Raw genomic sequence first — 18,989 nt, forward strand, 5'->3', positions numbered from 1 at the left:
CAAATTCTTAGAAAATAGAACTTTTTATTTCTTGTTTTTGTTAAAAATGAGAATTAATATTTAACTTTTGGATATATTTTAACAAAAGTGCAAAGAAGTGAAGCTAAGGTTTTGTAAATGTTTATAGTTGTGTTTTCCTTTCTAAATAATAAAGTTTTATCTAGAAGCACAAAAATAATAGTTAAAACAGTATCAAAGGATTTTTATTATACATTTTTATCTTAATTATAAAAAATAATAGCAAATTTGTATGTAGTGTTTAACTGTAGGTGTTATTGATATTTATTTAAAATGATTTGGTTTTACTTAATTTGTTATTAGTTTAACATTGTTGTTAATGATTGAATATGCTTTTAATATCTGTATCATTTTCATGCAATCTAAAACCCACTTTTCCAATGCTATTTACAAGCACAATTTTTCTAAAAGTAAAGTAAATATTTAAGAAGCAGAAATGAATAAAAAAGGTTCTGTTCATTTATGTAATTATAGTTAATAACTGCGTTAACCTTAATTTTTACCAAAGTATTAAAAAAAATGCGTGAAGTTTTTTTTTGTTTAATTAAATAATGTCTTTTTACACTCTGACAAATATTTTTTAATATTCAATATCAATTTTTAATTTTTCATAAAATTTCTAATTTGGGACTTGCACCACATTATGAAATTTTAATTTAATACTTTGTTTTATATCTAGTTGAAAATGTTAGTGAATCAATAAACCTACTTGAAAAATTTATTGTTATAGAAAGCTTAGAATTGAAGAATTATAAAATGGTATCTTCATAGAAAATACAACTAGACTAAAAAGTTTCATAACTAATAGTTCCTCAAACTAAAACTAAATAGTTCCGTGGGTAATGTTCAACTTCAAATAATCACATGTTGTCAACTTGTCATGAAGGGAAAGTCATATTACAGGTCTGATGAGATATTTCAAGTTTTGATGGGATATTTTGCTCAATTTAATGTACAGTTTAACGGAAATAACAGATCAGTTTGGTGTAAAAATGTTACTCATACAAAAAGCAGGCTGATCACTATATATCCTCAAGTACATTTATTGTATTTTTATAACATTTTGCAAATTGTATTTTAATAATGTTATTTCTTCTTTCTTTGTTCATTTTAAAATTGCACTTTCAACAAATAGCAAGAGCAATTTTTATTATGCGATCAACATTCTCCTAATTATGTTAATTTTTTAAAAAAATAATGAAAAGGGAAGTTTAATTTTAAATTTCTTTTTAATGTATACTATTACTTTTAATTACTGTATGTTAATCATCAATGTTTTTTCAATAAAAAATTATTTGTTTCTATACTTTGTTTAAATTCTTAACTTAGCTACTTTATTTCTGATGTACAATGATTTAACTCAAAAATTTAAATATTTATTTTATGCTGAGTTTCAATTAAAATAACATTTCAAGTATCTCATATGAATTAAAAATCTTATCGTATGAAGTAAATATTACATGGCTGTTCATCTGAATAATTGAGTCTTGACAATTGAAGTAGATTGGGAATATGACTAACTACACTCGATGCTATAGAACAATGTAGGAATGTATTGTTATATTGAATCAAATGTTAATTTTAATTAGCTAATGAACTTGCATCTAAAATTATTATAATTGGCAAAACTTAGCTCAAACTTGTAAAGAAAGCTGAAGAATTTCTCGATATACAAATTCAGGTTCTAAAGACTTAAAATTATTAACCTGTAAAGTAGCCAAATATCAAAAGCATTAGCCAATTTTCAAAACTCTTAACCAATGGCAAAACTTAAAAAAAATTTTTGATTGATTGTTTTCCCATAAAAAACTTCAAATGAAAATACATTAAAATTTAAATGATGAGTCTATTTGCAGTTGGAGAGGAGTAATTGAGCAATGAATGGGAAATAAATAAATATAGGTTGGGGTTAATTTTTAATTACTTTCTAGACTAGAGATGGGCAGTAGTATAAGGATAAACCTGAAGCATCATTAATTTGTTTTCACGTGATACTGCTGGACCGGGTAAGGAACGTATTCATCTGTATTTTGCGGTAGTTTGTTTTATGCTTATGTAATCTCTTCTGTTGCTTATGCTGACATTATCTGGATTTATTATAATTCTAACTTATCATGCGATGTATTAAACAGAAATTACTGTATTCAAATTTTTAAAAAAATATACCGGAGTTTTACGTAAAAATTCCTTTTGACCCTTTCTTTGGATTTTATTTTCTAGGATTGAGGAGAATATATATATATTTTTTCAGTAAAAGAATAATTTGCCAAAACACAAATTTTCTCACCGAGTTAACGATCTTATTGGCGAGGAAAAGAATGCTTAGCACAGGGCCTAAAATTAAAAGATAAATTTTATACCTCTATTTTTGTGAGTTTACTTCAGAGGTGAGGTAATTTAGGAATATGGTTAGAATTAGCTAAGTGTTGATTAATACCGATATACAGAGCCGGATTATACCTTTCGTAGGCCCTAGGCACAGAGCCGGATTATACCTTTCGTGGGCCCTAGGCATAGCCGTTTTTGGGCCCTCCCCTCCTTCCCCCACTCCTCCCCTCTTTTCAAAATATATGCTAAAATTTTCTTGCATATTTTTTTTAACATTTTTATTAATATGGATTTTAATTTACAAATTTGTTTATCGAACTTTATCTGCAATACCGACATAATACCGATATTGCAGTTGATATCGATAATACCATTGTGATTAGTTCGATCGATAACAATGTTAAAGATAAACTTGTGAATACTTTTCCTAATGTTCACATTGCATTAAGTATATATTTGTCGACTCTTGGATCAAATGCAGAAGGAGAAAGATCTTTCTCCAGATTAAAATCGATAAAAAATTATTTGCGTTCAACAATGATCGTTTGGCATCGCTCGCACTTATGTCTATTGAATACGACATTTTGCGTAGTTTTGGAATTCGACAGCTAATACAAGATTTCGTTGAGTCCAAAAATCGCGAAAAAGTAATATATTAGATCATAAGATTCTGCAAAATAATTTATTACCGAAAATTATTATATTTTTATATGTATCTTTATAATTTTGTGCAAAATACACTTGTTGTTTTTAAAGCTAAATTATTTTTGTCAACAAATTTTTTTCTCCCAAAGATTTTTGTAGGCCCCTGAATTTTGTAGGCCCTAGGCACGTGCCTATAGGTTAATCCGGCTCTGCCGATATATATATATATATATATTGTGTTAACCTTAGAAAATACCTAATGCTCAATATTTTACAATTAAACTATTTTTTCTTAATGAGTTTTGTTTTCTATATGTAGTTTAATAATATGCCATCGCTGTGTAAAAAAGAAATTCGATCTTTTCAAAATTGAATTCATATATTTCATGTTTAATCAATACAGAGTTTCCAATAATTACAATTTATCCATAATTGTTACAATTTTGTTATCAAGGTTACAGCTGAGTAATAAAAGCTATATTTTTTGAGAATTTTCTTTATAATCTTTCCAAAATAATTTTTTTTCCTTGACTTCCTAAAGTTAGGAAATTTTCTTGTTTGCTGTGAATTTCTGATAAAAGTAACGCTTGTGTTTTTTTTTATTTAATAGTTAACTCATCCTTAATATTAGTTAGATACCTGTATAGAATTAAGTAATCAAAACACCTTGAAGTGTGCTATTTCAAAATTTGTTAAGATTATTATTGTACTTTTAATTATTGATAGGTTGTTTAGAAAGTTCACATCTCTGTTTATATTTACCAAGTGTAAATAAAATACCTCAAAAGTTTCATTAAAATAAATTTTATATTTTGGATTTAGAACCGTCTTTAAAAAAAAAAGCTTGTTTTTATTCCTATTTTCCCTAGTGTTTATCCCCTTTGATCCTAGTGGTCCATGGAGAACCTTTGCTTGGCTTGAAAAAAATAATTTATTCCAGCAGCTCTTCAGTTAAAGGCGTGTCAAATAATAAATTTTTCTATTTCAACAAAAAACATTTTTGTATGATAATATTTTTGTATACAAGGAATGATATGTCATAAATCAACTTGCTGATTAATCATTTTCTAAAGTTAGAAAATTAGTTTTTCTGATTGATTATTAGAATCACATGTTGATTTTTCAAGTTAAAGAGTGGAGTTATGTAACAAATGCTCTGTGTCATGATTTTAATGAAAATAATATGGAATGAATAACTTATTATGCTTAGATTTCCCTGTTTTCTTTTCTATATTTTAATTTATATTTAATGAGTGGTGTATCAATATGATGATTAAACTCTATATTTTATGAGAGTTTATCTGATTGAGCGTTTCTTATTTCAAATAGAACTACAAAAAAGACATTTTTTTGTAAATGTAATTTATTTTACTTAGTATTAGTGAAATAGTTCTGGGCCACTGACAAAAATTCCATCTTTTTTATGTGTTACATGTATATATGTATGTTTAAAAAAAATCCATATTCTATTTTTTTAATAAACTGTGACATTCTCATTTTTAAATTAAAATTTTGTGCTTATCTGTTTTACACAAAAACTTATTTAAAAAAAGGTATTTTTATTATTAATAAAGCTTTTTTTCTTACAATCCTATTTTTATTATTTTGAAATAAATACAGTAGACTACAGTAGTATTTATGAGAATCTTGATTATTAGTTTGCTGATTATCGCTCCCCCCCCCCTGTGCCTTAAAATTTATAAGTAGGGACAGACCACATTTTTCTCAACCCTTCTATTATGTTGGATTTGTTCAACTAACTTTATGTAAGAATGTAATATACTATAGTATAATTGTAAATCTTAATGTACTAAAATTTTGTTTCATTCTTTTTCTTTTTAAAATTCTTGAATTATTGTTTAATTGTATATATAACACTTTTGTATATATGTCTATTGTACAACACTATACATGTGTTTTTTGTAATATTTTTTTTTTAAATTTCTTGAAATTTGCACACATTTGATTATTTATTATACTCATTTATTCAATATAAGACAATTCCTGCACTCCTTAGTTAATCAAGAGTTTATTGTACTTATGTATTGTTATTAGATTTACTAAATATAATGCCTGTTGTTATTTGATTTGCTACATCTAAATGTTTTCAATGATGTCAATCAACTAAAGTTATTTCCCTGAATAAATCCCCATTTATTTAAAAATATCGTGAAATGAGTATTCAATTATCTAATGATATATTTGAAATATTTATAATTTAGATGCATTCTTGCTTAATGTGTATTTTATGTATCAAGGAAAGCGAATGTGGTTCTTACAGTAGCTTTTATTTTAATGTTTCAGCATTTCTTATTCCAAGGAAAGACAAAAAACATCAGTGCATTTATTGTCACTACTCTGCTGTTAAGAAGAGAGATGTTACTAGGCATATGAGAACTCACACTGGTGAAAAACCTTTTCAATGCGAGACTTGTGGAAAGTTTTTCTCAAGAAAGACTAATGTGTTGCGACACAAAATAACACACATCAAATAACGCATTGCAAAATTGATTGAGGTAGAAAGCTGAGAATTGAAGAATTATAAAATGGCATCCTCATAGAAAATATAACTTAACTAAAACGTTCCATAACTAATAGTTCCTCAAACTAAAACTGAATAGTTCCATAGAAGATGTTCAACTTCAAATAATCACATGTTGTCAACTTCTATTGATGAAAGGAATGTCATATTACAGGGATAGACAAGTTCTGATGGGATATTTTGCTCCATTTAATGCTGTATGGAAATATTATTAAAGGTACTCGATAGTCCCATCAGTACATAATGGGTTAAGTTTTCTTCTATAAGTGTTTTACAAAAACCGTAGCAACTAATTGAGCAAACTAATTATTAATTTTTGCTACTATTTGTGAAGAGTTGAAAAATTCTTTTGGTTTATTATTTAAAACTTGTTGATTTAGCTTTGATTTTCTGAGGTATTGTAAAGCTTCACGCAAATTTTTTTGACATATAAGATTCATTCTGAGCTATTATTGATTCGCAGATTATATGATTGCTGATGAAAGTCATTTTAGGGTATTCTCTTAGCTTCAGGAAAACTTGAGTTTTTATTGTGCTTTAAGAAATTTTGAAGCTAAAACTATTATTTTATAAGTTGCTATTATTACAACTAACAGTTTTTAAAGAAATTTTGCTTGTAAATATTTTCTACTCTTAGATAATTCAAAACATCTATATTAACTTAAATTGAATGTTTAGCAGCAATTTTTGCTCATGACAGCATTAGTTTAGTTTTAAATTTCTTTTTAATGTGTACTATTACTTTACTGTATAATATTTGAAATACTGTATGTTAATCGTCAATGTTTTTTCAATAAAATTTTTTTTGTTTCTATGCTTTGTTTAAATTTATAAGTTAGCTACTCTATTTCTGATTTACAATGATTTAAATTAAATTTATGTTTTTTGAGAATTTTCTTTATAATCTTTCAAAAGTAAGTTTTTCTTCCTTAACTTCATAAGGTTATGTAATTTTTATGATTGCAGCAAATATTTGATAAAAGTAACACTCAGTCTTTTTTTAAATTTTATATTCAATAATAAATTCATTGTTTTCATTAGGTATATACCTGTATAGAATTCAATAGTAGTACACCTTAAAATGTTCTATTTTGCAATACAAAATTTGTTAAAATTATTTGTATTATTGTGTTTCTAATTACTGATAACTAGCTTGAAAAGTTAGCATTTCGGTTTATATATTTCAAATATAAATAAAATATCTTAAAGGTTTCATCAAAATTAATTTAATATTTTGGATTTAGAACCTTCTTTAAAAAAGCTTGTTTTTATTTCTATTTTCCGTAATGTTCCATGGAGAACCTTTGCTTGCCTTGAAAAAAAAATGTCAAAATTATTCCAGTAGCTCATCAGTTAAAGGGGTGCCAAATAATAAACTTTTCTGTTTCAACAAAAATCATTTTTCTGTGATCATATTTTTGTTTCAAAACAATGATGTGTCATAAATCAACTTGATGATTAATCATTTTCTAAATTTTGAAAATGATTTTTTCTGATTATTAGAAGCAGCTTTTGATTTGTCACGTTAAAGATTGGAATTATGTAACAAAAATGCTGGTCATGATTTTAATGAAAATAATATAGAATGAATAACTTATTCTGATTAGAACTCTCTGTTTTCTTTTCTATATTTTATTTTAATTCATATTTAATGAGTGGTGTATCAATATGATGATTAAACTCTATATTTTATGAGAGTTTATCTGATTGAGCGTTTCTTATTACAGATAGAACTACGAAAAAGACTTCTTCTTAAATGTAGTTTATTTTGCTTAGTATTAGTGAAATAAATGAACCTCAACCTTTTTGACATGAACTTCAGTTCCAGAAAAAGTTCTTGGTATTGCAACATTAGCTCTGGGCCGCTGACAAAAATTCCATCTTTTGTTGCATGTATATATATATATGTTTAAAATAAATCCATATTCTATTTTTGTAATAAACTGTATTTTTAAATTAAAATTTTGAGCTTATCTGTTTTACACAAAAACTTTTTTAAGAAAAGGTATGTTTTAAGCTTTTTTTTTGTTACAATCCTATTTTTATTGTTTTAAAATAAATACAGTAGACTCTTGATTTATCAGAACTAAGCTATCCAGTTTGCAGATTATCACCCCCCCCCCTCTGCCTTAAAATGCATAAGTATGGAGAGACTACATTTTTCTCAACCCTTCTATTATGGTGGATTTGTTCAGCTAACTATTTAACAATGTAATATACTATAGTATAATTGTAAATCTTAATATACTAAAATTTAATTTCATTCTTTTTCTTTTTAAAATTCTTAAATAATTGTCGAATTGTATATATAACACTTTTGTATATATGTCTATTGTACAACACTATACTTATATTTTTTATAATATTATAAAAAACAATTGCTTAAAATTTGCATACATTTGATTATTTAATATACTCATTTATTCAATATGAGACAATTCCTGCTCGCTTTAGTTAATCAAGAGTTATTAGATTTACTAAATATAATGCATGTTATTAGATTTGCTGAATCTAAATTTTTTCAATGATGTCAATAAACTAAAGTTATTTCCCTGAATAAATCCCCAGTTATTTAAAAATATCTTGAAATGAGTATTCAATTATTTACTAATAATATATTTTAAGCATTTATAATTTAGATGCATTATTGCTTAATGTGTATTTTATGTATCAGGGAAAGCAAATGTGGTTCTTTCAGTAACTTTCATATTAATGTTTCAGCATTTCTTATTCCAAGGAAAGACAAAAAACATCAGTGCATTTATTGTCACTACTCTGCTGTTAAGAAGAGAGATGTTATTAGGCATATGAGAACTCACACTGGTGAAAAACCTTTTCAATGTTCTGTCTGTAACAAACGCTTCAGTGTGAAATCTGCTGCCAAAAACCATATGCTAAATAAACATTCATTTTTCCCGATGTAACTTTCAAGCTATACAGTATTAATTCAAAAAAATTATGCAGTATTACCATAGAATATAGAAAGGAGAAGAAGTCCAGCTCTTCAAGTATGTAACTAACACGAAAAATTGCTCAGTGAGCTATGCTACACGAGAAAATCATCTTACAGGGTAAGCAATGTACTCAGATTTAACAGAGCATCATAGATACCAAGATCCATCGCATAAAAAGCAAAGTGACAGTCATGAGGTATGTTCCCTCTGAACTGGTTGGAGAACCTTACATGTATGCTGCCTCCATCATTTTATTCTTTCTTTCTATGTCAAAATGTGTTAGCAGATTAATGAACATGGATGATATAAATGTATTCTCCAAGATATATCTTAGTTAATAGTATGGTATCAATAGTATGAAAATGCCGAACAAATAACAAAAAATAATAAGTGAAAACTTTTCTTCTCCTCAACCCCAGCAGTGAATTGGAGAAGAAAGTGGAAACCTGTTTCTAAAACCACTGTTGTTGTGCCTCTAAAAGTAGTATTTTTTCTTTTATACACAGGAACCACATCAAACCTCGGGGGGGGGGGGACTGGTTTACTTTATGTCTATGGAATCTAGTTTTCTTCCCCCATTTATCTTCTTTGGTATAACCTTGCATGGTTGAAAATTCATTTTGATCAATGGTACTTGCAAATAGTTCTGTTTTTTTTATTTATTTGACTGTTCAAGTAACATTGTTTTGATACTGTAATTTTTTAAAAAGTAATACTGTTTTGCGTGACAAGAAATATTTTTGTTTCAGCACTTATCATGAAAGCTAGACTTCACCACTGTACTTTGTGCAACTATTCAGCCTTTAGGAAGAATGATGTAACTAAGCACATTAGAACTCACACTGGTGAAAGACCCTTTCAATGTAACCTATGTAATAAATGTTTCACAGTTAAAACTGCTTTATTCAGACATTTGATAACTGTTCATAAAAAGAATCCTTATTTGTAATTTACGTCAAGTGCTTTTTGCTCTGAGTTAATTCAAAGCTTTCCTGTCAAAATATTGCATTTATTCTAGCCTTTAAATGGTTTTGTGGTGTAAATTAATTATAGTGTGTATTATAGTAACTCTGTTATCCTATTGTTTTGATGTTTCAGCACTCCTCCGGAAAACTAGGCTACATCGTTGTACGTTTTGCAACTACTCGGCAGTTTTGAAAGCAGATGTTACCAAACATATTAGAACTCATACTGGTGAAAAACCTTTCCGCTGTTTTATTTGTAACAAATGTTTTACTCAAACATCTACTCTAATAAGACACATGGCTGTTCACAAAGAAAATCCATATTTGTAATCCATGTAAGTTGCAAGCCAAGTGCAGGTATCAATGTGAATTTCAAATCTCTTTTGCTGCAAGTATTTTTGAATCTGTTTGTTAAAACATAGTGATTTCACTGTATGTTAAAGAATTTTATATTATTAAAGGCTTTATAAATGTGAAACATAAATTTCTATTTTATTATTGTATTAGTTTATTGTTAACAAAATCTTACTTTGTTTTACATATCATTTTATTGTTTTAATCGCTTTTTTTCATAAGCAAGGCCACACCAGGCTGTGTGCAAGAGAGTGCTTTTGACATAGTATGAGTCAAAAAAAGAATTCTAACATCAGTCTTCACTTCATCTACTCTTAATTTATTAACAAAAGAAATCTTAATTCACTAAACATTATTAAAGTCACTCATTGAATTATGTCTTTCATGATTTATATCCTGCAAAATACCCATATACTATGAGATTCACTATCTCCATTTCTGCAAAATCATATTTCACAATTGTTCCATTGTTTTTGTAAGTGAAATAGGTATATTTTTTTATTTTCACCATTGTCGAGGCTTTTAAAGTTTTGTGTTTAAATAAATTTTGAAGTAGTGCCAAAGGTTAATCAAATTGGGTAATGTTTTTTTACACTGTGATTTGATGAAACATCAAAATCCAACAATGATTATTAAAATCATTAAAAAAAATAATAAATAAAGGACGTTTAATTCAAAATAGACTTATTCAACTTTAAAACAATAACGGCTCAATTGATTTAGTGTAACATATTAGCTATTAAATATTTTTCTCACCTTTATCATTAAAATAAATCATGAGGACATATTTGAAGTATCTATTCAAATTAGATTCCTTTATAATGCATACAATATGCTTCATTGACCTCGTAGTTAAAAAAGTTTAAAGTGTGAAGGATAATTGCCTAACATTTATTAGTGGTACAACATTTAGAGTATGTAAATTTAACTTTTTCTTGCCTGAAGATATTTTTGTGGTATTAACTCATAGCACATTAAACATTTGAAATACTGTCAGCAGAAAGACAAAATCTAGCTAGTCTTTGGGAGCATATTATAATGTTGCAACCTTGCTTTAATCTTCATCTGAATCAAATTTTTATTTCCAAGAAATGCTGTGCATGATGCATTTTGCTTTTAAAAAATCGTACGCAAAAATGTCTTGATGGAGATAACAACTTACAACAGTTCTAAAATTTGGTAAGTTTAATTGAAACCATTTTATTGCAGCTCAAAAATTTCAAAATGATCTTTGTATGATGTTTTTCCTGTAAAATATCCTTATTTGTAATCCATGTGAATTGAAGGTATTGTTGTTTAATGCTAGTGACTGTAAAAATTGTAAGCGCCATTTGTTTCGAGTTTATCTGTATCCCTCTTTCCAAAATCAAAGTGGTTACAGTTGTTTTATTGTGTTAATAGATATTTCACGTAGCATAAAATAAAAATATCTTACTACAGTTACCATTTTACTATTTCAGCATTCTTCCGGAAAGCGTCACACCGGTGCTCTTTTTGCGACTACTCTGCAATTTCAAAGGCACACCTAAATAGACACATGAGAACGCACACAGGTGAAAAACCTTTTCCGTGTGACACTTGTAATAAATGTTTCACTCAGAAGTCTACTATGATCAGGCACATGATGACTGTTCACTTGAAGAATCCCTACTTGTAATCTAGAAAGTGCTTGAAATATTTTCAAATCTCTCTATGAAAAACCGAAAAGCTTTTTAATAGTTCTATATTTGCAAATTATTACATAGATGCATAGCATAAAACCAATTTTGTTACAGATATTATTTTCATATTTCAGCGTTCTTGAGGATACATCAGTGTTCATTTTGCAACTACTCAGCTGTTTCAAAGGCGCATGTCACTAGACACATGAGAATACACACTGGTGAAAGACCTTTTCAGTGCGATACTTGTAATAAAAGTTTTACCTTTAAGTCTGCTATGCTGAGGCATATGATGACTGTTCACATAAAGAGTCCTCACTTGTAATCTGTGTAAATTGCAATCAAGTTCTTTTTTTAAGAAAAAAGGAAAATTTTAAATTATTCTTTTTATTTGTACATATAAAATGCCCTATGTACAAGGGGTGATCAAATGAAAAGGTACGAAACGTCACGGTGGGTACAAATGCAGACTTTATTCAAAATATACACCATAGGCCTGAGCACAACGATCCCACTGATGAACACCGCAGGATTCCTTGTTCCCAGAATTCCTGTGGCCGTGACGAGACCCAGTCCTACACAGCGTCCTTGAGTATGTCGTCCGAATTGAAGTGCTTCCTTTTCAGGTGTTTTCTTCAGTGAATCAAACACATGGAAATCGCAGGGCAACATGTCCAGACTATAGGGCGGATGGTCCAGCGCCTCCCACTTTAACTTGGCCAGTTCCATCTGTGTGACTCTGGAGACATGTAGACGCGCGTTATCATGGAGCAGAACCACACCCTCTGTGAGCAGCCCCGGTCTTTTGTTCTTGATGGACCTGCATAGGCGTCAAAGTGTCTCACAGTACGCATCGGAGTTAATGGTTTTTCTGTGCTCGAGTTTCTGCTCCTCATACGGACTGTCGCATCATTTGGACGCCGCTTTTGATAAGAGCCTCTGCTCTCTCCTGCGCGGGCGCCCGCCTGCGCATGCTCCGATTCCAGTCAGAGACTCCAATCGCTTCCCGAGATGTCTCGCTACGTTCTCCCATGGCGGAATATGCAAATATTTAACTGTTACGTTTTTACGTCGTTTCGTACCTTTTCATTTGATCACCCCTTGTATATATGGTGATAAGACAAACTTGGAGGTGTGGTACAGCTTTTTGCATAGCAATGTATGGTTAGAAGTGTCACATTGAATCATGAACATAGAAAATGAGGTGCGACAAAATATCGTTAAAAGTGTTTCTTTGCAATAATGTTAACATTAAATGCTTGAAATTGTGACTGCTAACACTATCAGTAGTATGAAATGATTGATTGGTGAGCAGTTCCGATAATGCCAAGCATGTTGTATGTACTTGCACTTTCAAAAAATCCGAAGATTTTTAAAAAAATTCGACCCATTAAAAAAATTAGTTTTTTAATTGAGTTAATTAGAATCTCCTGAATCATTACCTTCAAACAGCTTTCATAAGAAATATTTGATGTTCTTTAAATCTGGACATATTGTAAAAGATGGTGTTGTAAATGAACATTATTTTTCTTTTCATGTCTCATTTCATATTTTTGCCCTACCGTGTCATTGCAGACCAATAATTCCTATACAAAATTCATATTTTAGTTAGCTGTAACCACCACTCAAATTTTGTTCCCTGACCAAACAATGTACATAATTTTTGCTACTAGAAACAATTTATTTTATTTCTTCTAATTTGTGTTTTCATTGTTTTATTTCTGAAAATAATTTTTTTAAACTTATTTCCATTTAGAAGTATTGAGAAAAAATTCCTTTCCCAACTTACTTTTTTCCTTCAGACATTTATTTTATATTAAAACACTGAAACCTCCAGGAAAGACCACCTCTGTGTAGTGACCTTCTCTTTTTATGAACACTTTTGAAGGGACTCATTGTTTTATTCCATAGACGAGAAAACCTTTGGGAGAGACATCAAAACCTACCTCAGCGACCGGGCAAACCTTCACACCAAATGCGATAAAAGTCAAATGGGGAAACACGAAAAAGTATCAAAACAAATAAGTAGATTTAAATGTATTCAAAATAATTGAGAGTAGCTTTTATTTAGAGATCTCTTTCTGACGATCTCTGAACGAGATCGATAACCTCATGTTGCAGTCAGAGTGCACTTAAGACAATGCTATGTATGATTTATTTTCAGAGTTGTAAATTAATTTTGAAAGAAACTTATTTTAGAAAAAACTAAGCATTTTAAGCAAACAAACTATTTCTCATTTTCTAAAGTTAAAAAAATTTTATGATATAAAATGAAATTTAAACTTAGGCAAAAAACATAATTGTTTATTTTATCTAAAGTAGTTCTATCATTCATACTTGATAAATTGAAGCTAAGTTTTATTCATTGATCGGGTTTTCATGAACCCAACACAAATGGAACTTTTGTACCAAGAAAATGACACTAAGTAAAATTTAAATTGCTTGAGAAAACAATCATCTACCTTCGATAACATTTTGAAGTCAATGGAAGTAACCCCTAATATCGACCAACCTCCATTGACGACCCTTTTTAATGTAGAACAGAGAGTGGTCTCTCCGAAGAGGTTACTCAGTATTTGTTTCAAACTTCCTAAATTTTAGTATAGTTGAATACTTTCAACTTTTTTTTTGTTGTTATGTGTAAGAATAAATTATTGTATTTTTGTGAATTGTTTATTAATTTAATATATGTGTCTAAATTAATGTATGCAAAATTTTTTATCATTTATGTTAAACTTGTTTTTCATCAAAAAACACAGTTTTAATCAATGCTTGTTTTTATCAAAACCAGCAAAAATTAATTTAGAGAGCAGTGAGATGAGAATTTCAACAGTGCATAATGTTAAATTTTTGAGGAATTATTTTCTTTTCTGAATAGTCAGGCAAATATCACTAAAATTAGATTTCTTTTTCATCTTGTTTTAGTTAGCAAGATATGTAATCTTTAATTATTTTGAACAGAAATGTCATTAGAGTGGTGCAATCAGGAAATTTTTCTTCATTCCTATTATTCTATGTGGTAGTGATACTATTTGGATATATGTATCCTTATTAACATCATATTCGGAAATTTTTCTATTCTTAAATATTTCAATTATTTTTAATATTTTTCTTTAGTATTGACATTTCAAAATTCATTATTGTTTTTTATTAAATCATATATATGAAATTTCAAAAGAAGTGGCTGTCTCTGCATTTTTAGGGGTTTATCGAACTTTATATTAATCAAAATTATATAGTTATAACTAAGGTTTATTTAAATATTTTTATGGGATTTTAAAAGAGTGGTCACTTAACTCAATATATTTACTATTTATGCCCTACATGTTGTCTACATCAAATGTAAAAATTAAATGACAGTTTATAATTTGAAGGAAAAAATATAAAAAAGAAAATTTAAGTTTGTTTTGAGAGGAAAGGAAGGAAAATAAAAAGGAAAAAAATCATATCTATTATAATAATGTAAGCGATAAAGCGGAGTTCTAAGTAATTTAATTTTCTAAGAGTACAACAGACAGAAATGTCTCAAAATGTTTTACCCAAGATTCCCCAAAACCTGTGATAGTACTGATTATAAACTTCAATAATACTTCTAGTTTTGTAAATATCCCAGAAAGAAATAGAAAAATATAGCTATCTTTATTATTTTAATGTTGGGATACTGTAAGAAGACACATGATGTGCAGAGATTTCTTGATAATAAGATATCACTCTTACTGTTTGTCAACCATGCTTCTTCTGAACAAAATTCTATAGGTATACTTTAATAGTCAATAGAATTATGTACAAATGCATCAATTTTATTTAAAGTGTTCTTAGTATGTTATAGTCTCTTATACCTTACAGGTTTTTGGGTCTTAAAAATGACCTACAGATGATAATGTATGTTTAAAATCCATCTTACCTGTAGATTGTTTTTGCAATAATACTTGAATAAACTAAAATATTCGTATATATTGATTTATAGATTCTATATTTTTCCCAAATTTTTAATATCTGGTATTATTCTGAACATTAAACTTTTTGAATTTTTTTTTCTATATCATGACATTTATATAAAATTATTCTTTTTTGTATATTACTAACAGTATGTTGTCAAATATCATAATGATCGTCAATTGTATATTATATCTATGAGCAAAAGATGTAACAGCTTCTAAATAAAATTTATTGTAATTCGATTTTATATCAAATCTAGAATTTTTTTGTTTTATTCTTTTATGCACTTTTACATTCTAATACATATGTATCTCTCTAATATGGTTTGTTTTTATTACCTATTTTTTGTTTTAAATTGTTTTTGTAATAAAATTACTATAAAATAATTTTATTGGTATTTTAATCTTCAAAAATTATACGCATTTTTATTTTATAATATTCTCAGTTTTATTTTTGCAGCTTTGGAAAGAGGGTTCAAGATTCACCAATGTTCCTATTGTGCATACCGGACGGCTTTCAAAAAAGATTTAACCAGACACATCAGAATTCATACTGGCGAGAAACCCTTTCAGTGCACCTATTGTAAGAAGCGTTTTACACAGAATTCTAACTTGAAAAGTCACATGATTACTCACTTTAAGAAACTTTAGGATTTAGTGATTTTGTTTAGTTGAAAATGATTTTTTTAATTGCTCTCATTGGGTATCACTCATTTGTTATGTATTTACTTATTTATTTCTAAGTTCAGCTTGGGTAATTTTCTTAAAGATTTGCATTTTTATTTTTTTCTTCTATTCCATTGCTGCAAAAGATTTACTTTATTATCCAAAATAGTTATTAACTATTTTTCTATATATTTTTGTAATTATCCATAAAGTAGAGTTAAAAGAATATCTGGCAAAAAAAAAAAAAAAAAAAAAAAACGTCTCTGGATTTTATATATTTATTTATTTTAGTTCTTTGTTGTTGTAATGTTTTATATCTTAATAATATCATTATACATATATACGTCTGTATGTACAGTAGAAACCTGGCTTTCTGGAATTTGCCAAGTGTTGAAGGTTGAAGCTTCAACTATCTGGAATTGAGGTTTTGATCTCTCCTACATCCTACTTAAAACTTTCTTTTATTAAACAATTTGTGTGTTTAATTAGACGATAGTTATGAAACTATAAAAAAAAAAAAAATTTAACTTAAATTTCTCTTAATTCATTTACTATTTAAATAGTGACATACTTTCTTGTTATGGTTTGTATAAAGGTGGTATGCGTAATGAAAATTTGTCTACAAGTTTTAAAATTGTTTACAAATGATGGTTACTGAAACTATAAGACATTTTAACTTAAATTTCCCTTAATTTATTTACCATTAAAATAGCGACATAATACTTTCGTGTTATGGTTTGTTAATAGGTGGTCTGTGTAATTAAAATTTGTCTGCAAGTTTTGCAACCTAATTTTTATAAATGATGGTTACTCGAGCCACGAGGGCTCAGGGGATTGAGGCCTCACCTTCCAATGAGGTGAGCCGGGATCGCATCGCAGCTATGTCTGGTTGATATGAATCTGCATCCAACTTGTACCCACCACAGTGCTAATGTGAAATATCCTCTGTGGTAGACAGATCATGGGTTACAGTCACCTTGTTGTCAGGCTAACCGTAGGAGGTTCTCATGATCTTCCTCACCATGTAACACAAATGCGGGTGCGTTCCATCAAAAAGTCCTCCAAAAAGGCAAACTTCTCCCAATACTTGATCCAGGAGCTCTCTTGTCTTCTGGATTGGGTTCAAAATTTTCAAGGCTATGGAGTTGAACATTAGTAGTCATAAACCCCCCAAAAAATTGGGTCAGCTGTGCAACGACGGTTATAAAATAAAATAAAATGAAATGATGGTTACTGAAAGTATAAAAATTTCAATTTCTCTTAATTCATTTACAATTTAAATAGTGACTTAATACTTTCTTTTTTGATTTAATGATCAGATCTTCACATTCGAGAACTTGTACTTTATGGTTCGCGGGGGTGATTTCAAATATGCTAAAAAATAAGTACAGACGATATATTAAAATACGAAATCGGGCACAAAAATGTACTTTCTCTGAATAATGAGTTTGATGGATTCGAATTTCTGACTCCTAGAATATAGGGGGTAGCTGTAATCTAGAAAATATGGTCCTAATATTTTGGTTAGGAGAACGCTCCAAAATTTGAACCCCTTAATGTTAATTTTACTTTTTGCATATTTCTCTATATAAAATTTCTTGGTCACCTCCTCGTTTAACAGCAGCTCCAACTCTATCGGTAGCTCCTTAGTCATGATCAGTCTCAAAAAATCACCATGATTCATATTCAAAATTTTTCTCAGCTATGAGCTTCTTTAAAAGGGAAAAAATTATGCTGATATTGCATTGTGGGACCATCCAAAAAAGGGTGTCAATTTTTAATGGAACTTCCTTAAGGTGATCTAATATTGGTTGAAGTTGAGCTCAAATTACAGTTGGCTTATAATCATCATAGCTCTGAAATTGCGTAAAAAATTAATAAAAAAACTGATTCTTCTTTATATAAAATTCTAGTTTCTATTAAATTCTTCTTGTTTTCTTGAACCTCCAGGACGATATGCTTGAATTTCTGTGGCAAGTTTGCAAACATAATATTCTGAGAAGTCAATGTGAACTGTTGCTTTATATTGAAGCTTTTCTTCATAATTTTATTATGCATGATATTGCTGTCTAATATTGAAAATGTGTTTTATGAATCTGTTCATGGTATTGAATTTTGTTATCAGTTCAAAAATGCTAGTCTCCATTATTTCTTTTGACATAACATGAATCTGAATTCTTCTCTATTTGTAGTAACAGTTTTCTATTGCTCATTTAATTTATTTGACTGCCACTTTGTTTTATCACTGCCTTCATTGAAATTTGTATGTATTCATAAAATTCATATGTAATATGTATATCGTCACTGCTTGTTGGAATACATAAAATGGATGAAGTCTAGTGAACGCACAATATGTAACTTTCACAGAGACATTTTTCTTGACTAACGTTTTATGAAGATTTTTTTAAAATTATCTTAAGAGATATCTACTTTGCCTTTTTATCATGTTAAGTTTGATAGTCTCATTTTTTTACCAACTATTGCCCTTCTGAACATCTTGTTGTAAAAAGAATGTACATGTTCATATGATTCTATTAGACTTAGAATATGATTCACCAGAAACGTAAAGTGTTTTTGAAAATTTATTATGAAACATTAAAATGAGTATATAAAATATAGCATTATAATGGTTGCAAATGATGTTAAAATTGATTTAAAAAAATTTGGGTAAGGAAAATTTTATTCGTAATTAAGAATTTGAATTCCATATTCTGATTAAAATTTGTCCGAAAAAGAGACTTTTCGGAATTTTAACTTTGTCACAAGTTAGACATGTCATTTCAAAGAAGAAAAAGAATCTTTTGGCAAAACAACTCTTACAAATATTAAATATGATTTTTGATTTAGATTAAAATATCTCTCTAAAATAAATTATCTACTATATAACAACAACTATATATTTCTTTCAACCTTAGGTC

At 28.5% G+C, this 18,989-nt stretch overlaps 1 protein-coding gene across 1 annotated transcript in view; it reads left to right on the forward strand.

Moving 5' to 3' along the window:
• Positions 1-3,064: 3,064 nt before the first annotated feature.
• Positions 3,065-18,989, forward strand: part of LOC107456368 (zinc finger X-chromosomal protein) — a 35,467-nt gene continuing 19,542 nt past the window's right edge. Inside the window, exon 1 of the mRNA XM_087156853.1 lies at positions 3,065-15,988. The gene's annotated coding sequence lies outside the window, so the exon portion shown is untranslated. The remainder of the gene's footprint in view (positions 15,989-18,989) is intronic.

This window comes from Parasteatoda tepidariorum, chromosome 2 (assembly GCF_982258835.1).
Source record: "Parasteatoda tepidariorum strain Cologne lab strain chromosome 2, Ptep-v5.0, whole genome shotgun sequence".
Taxonomy (NCBI): domain Eukaryota; kingdom Metazoa; phylum Arthropoda; class Arachnida; order Araneae; family Theridiidae; genus Parasteatoda; species Parasteatoda tepidariorum.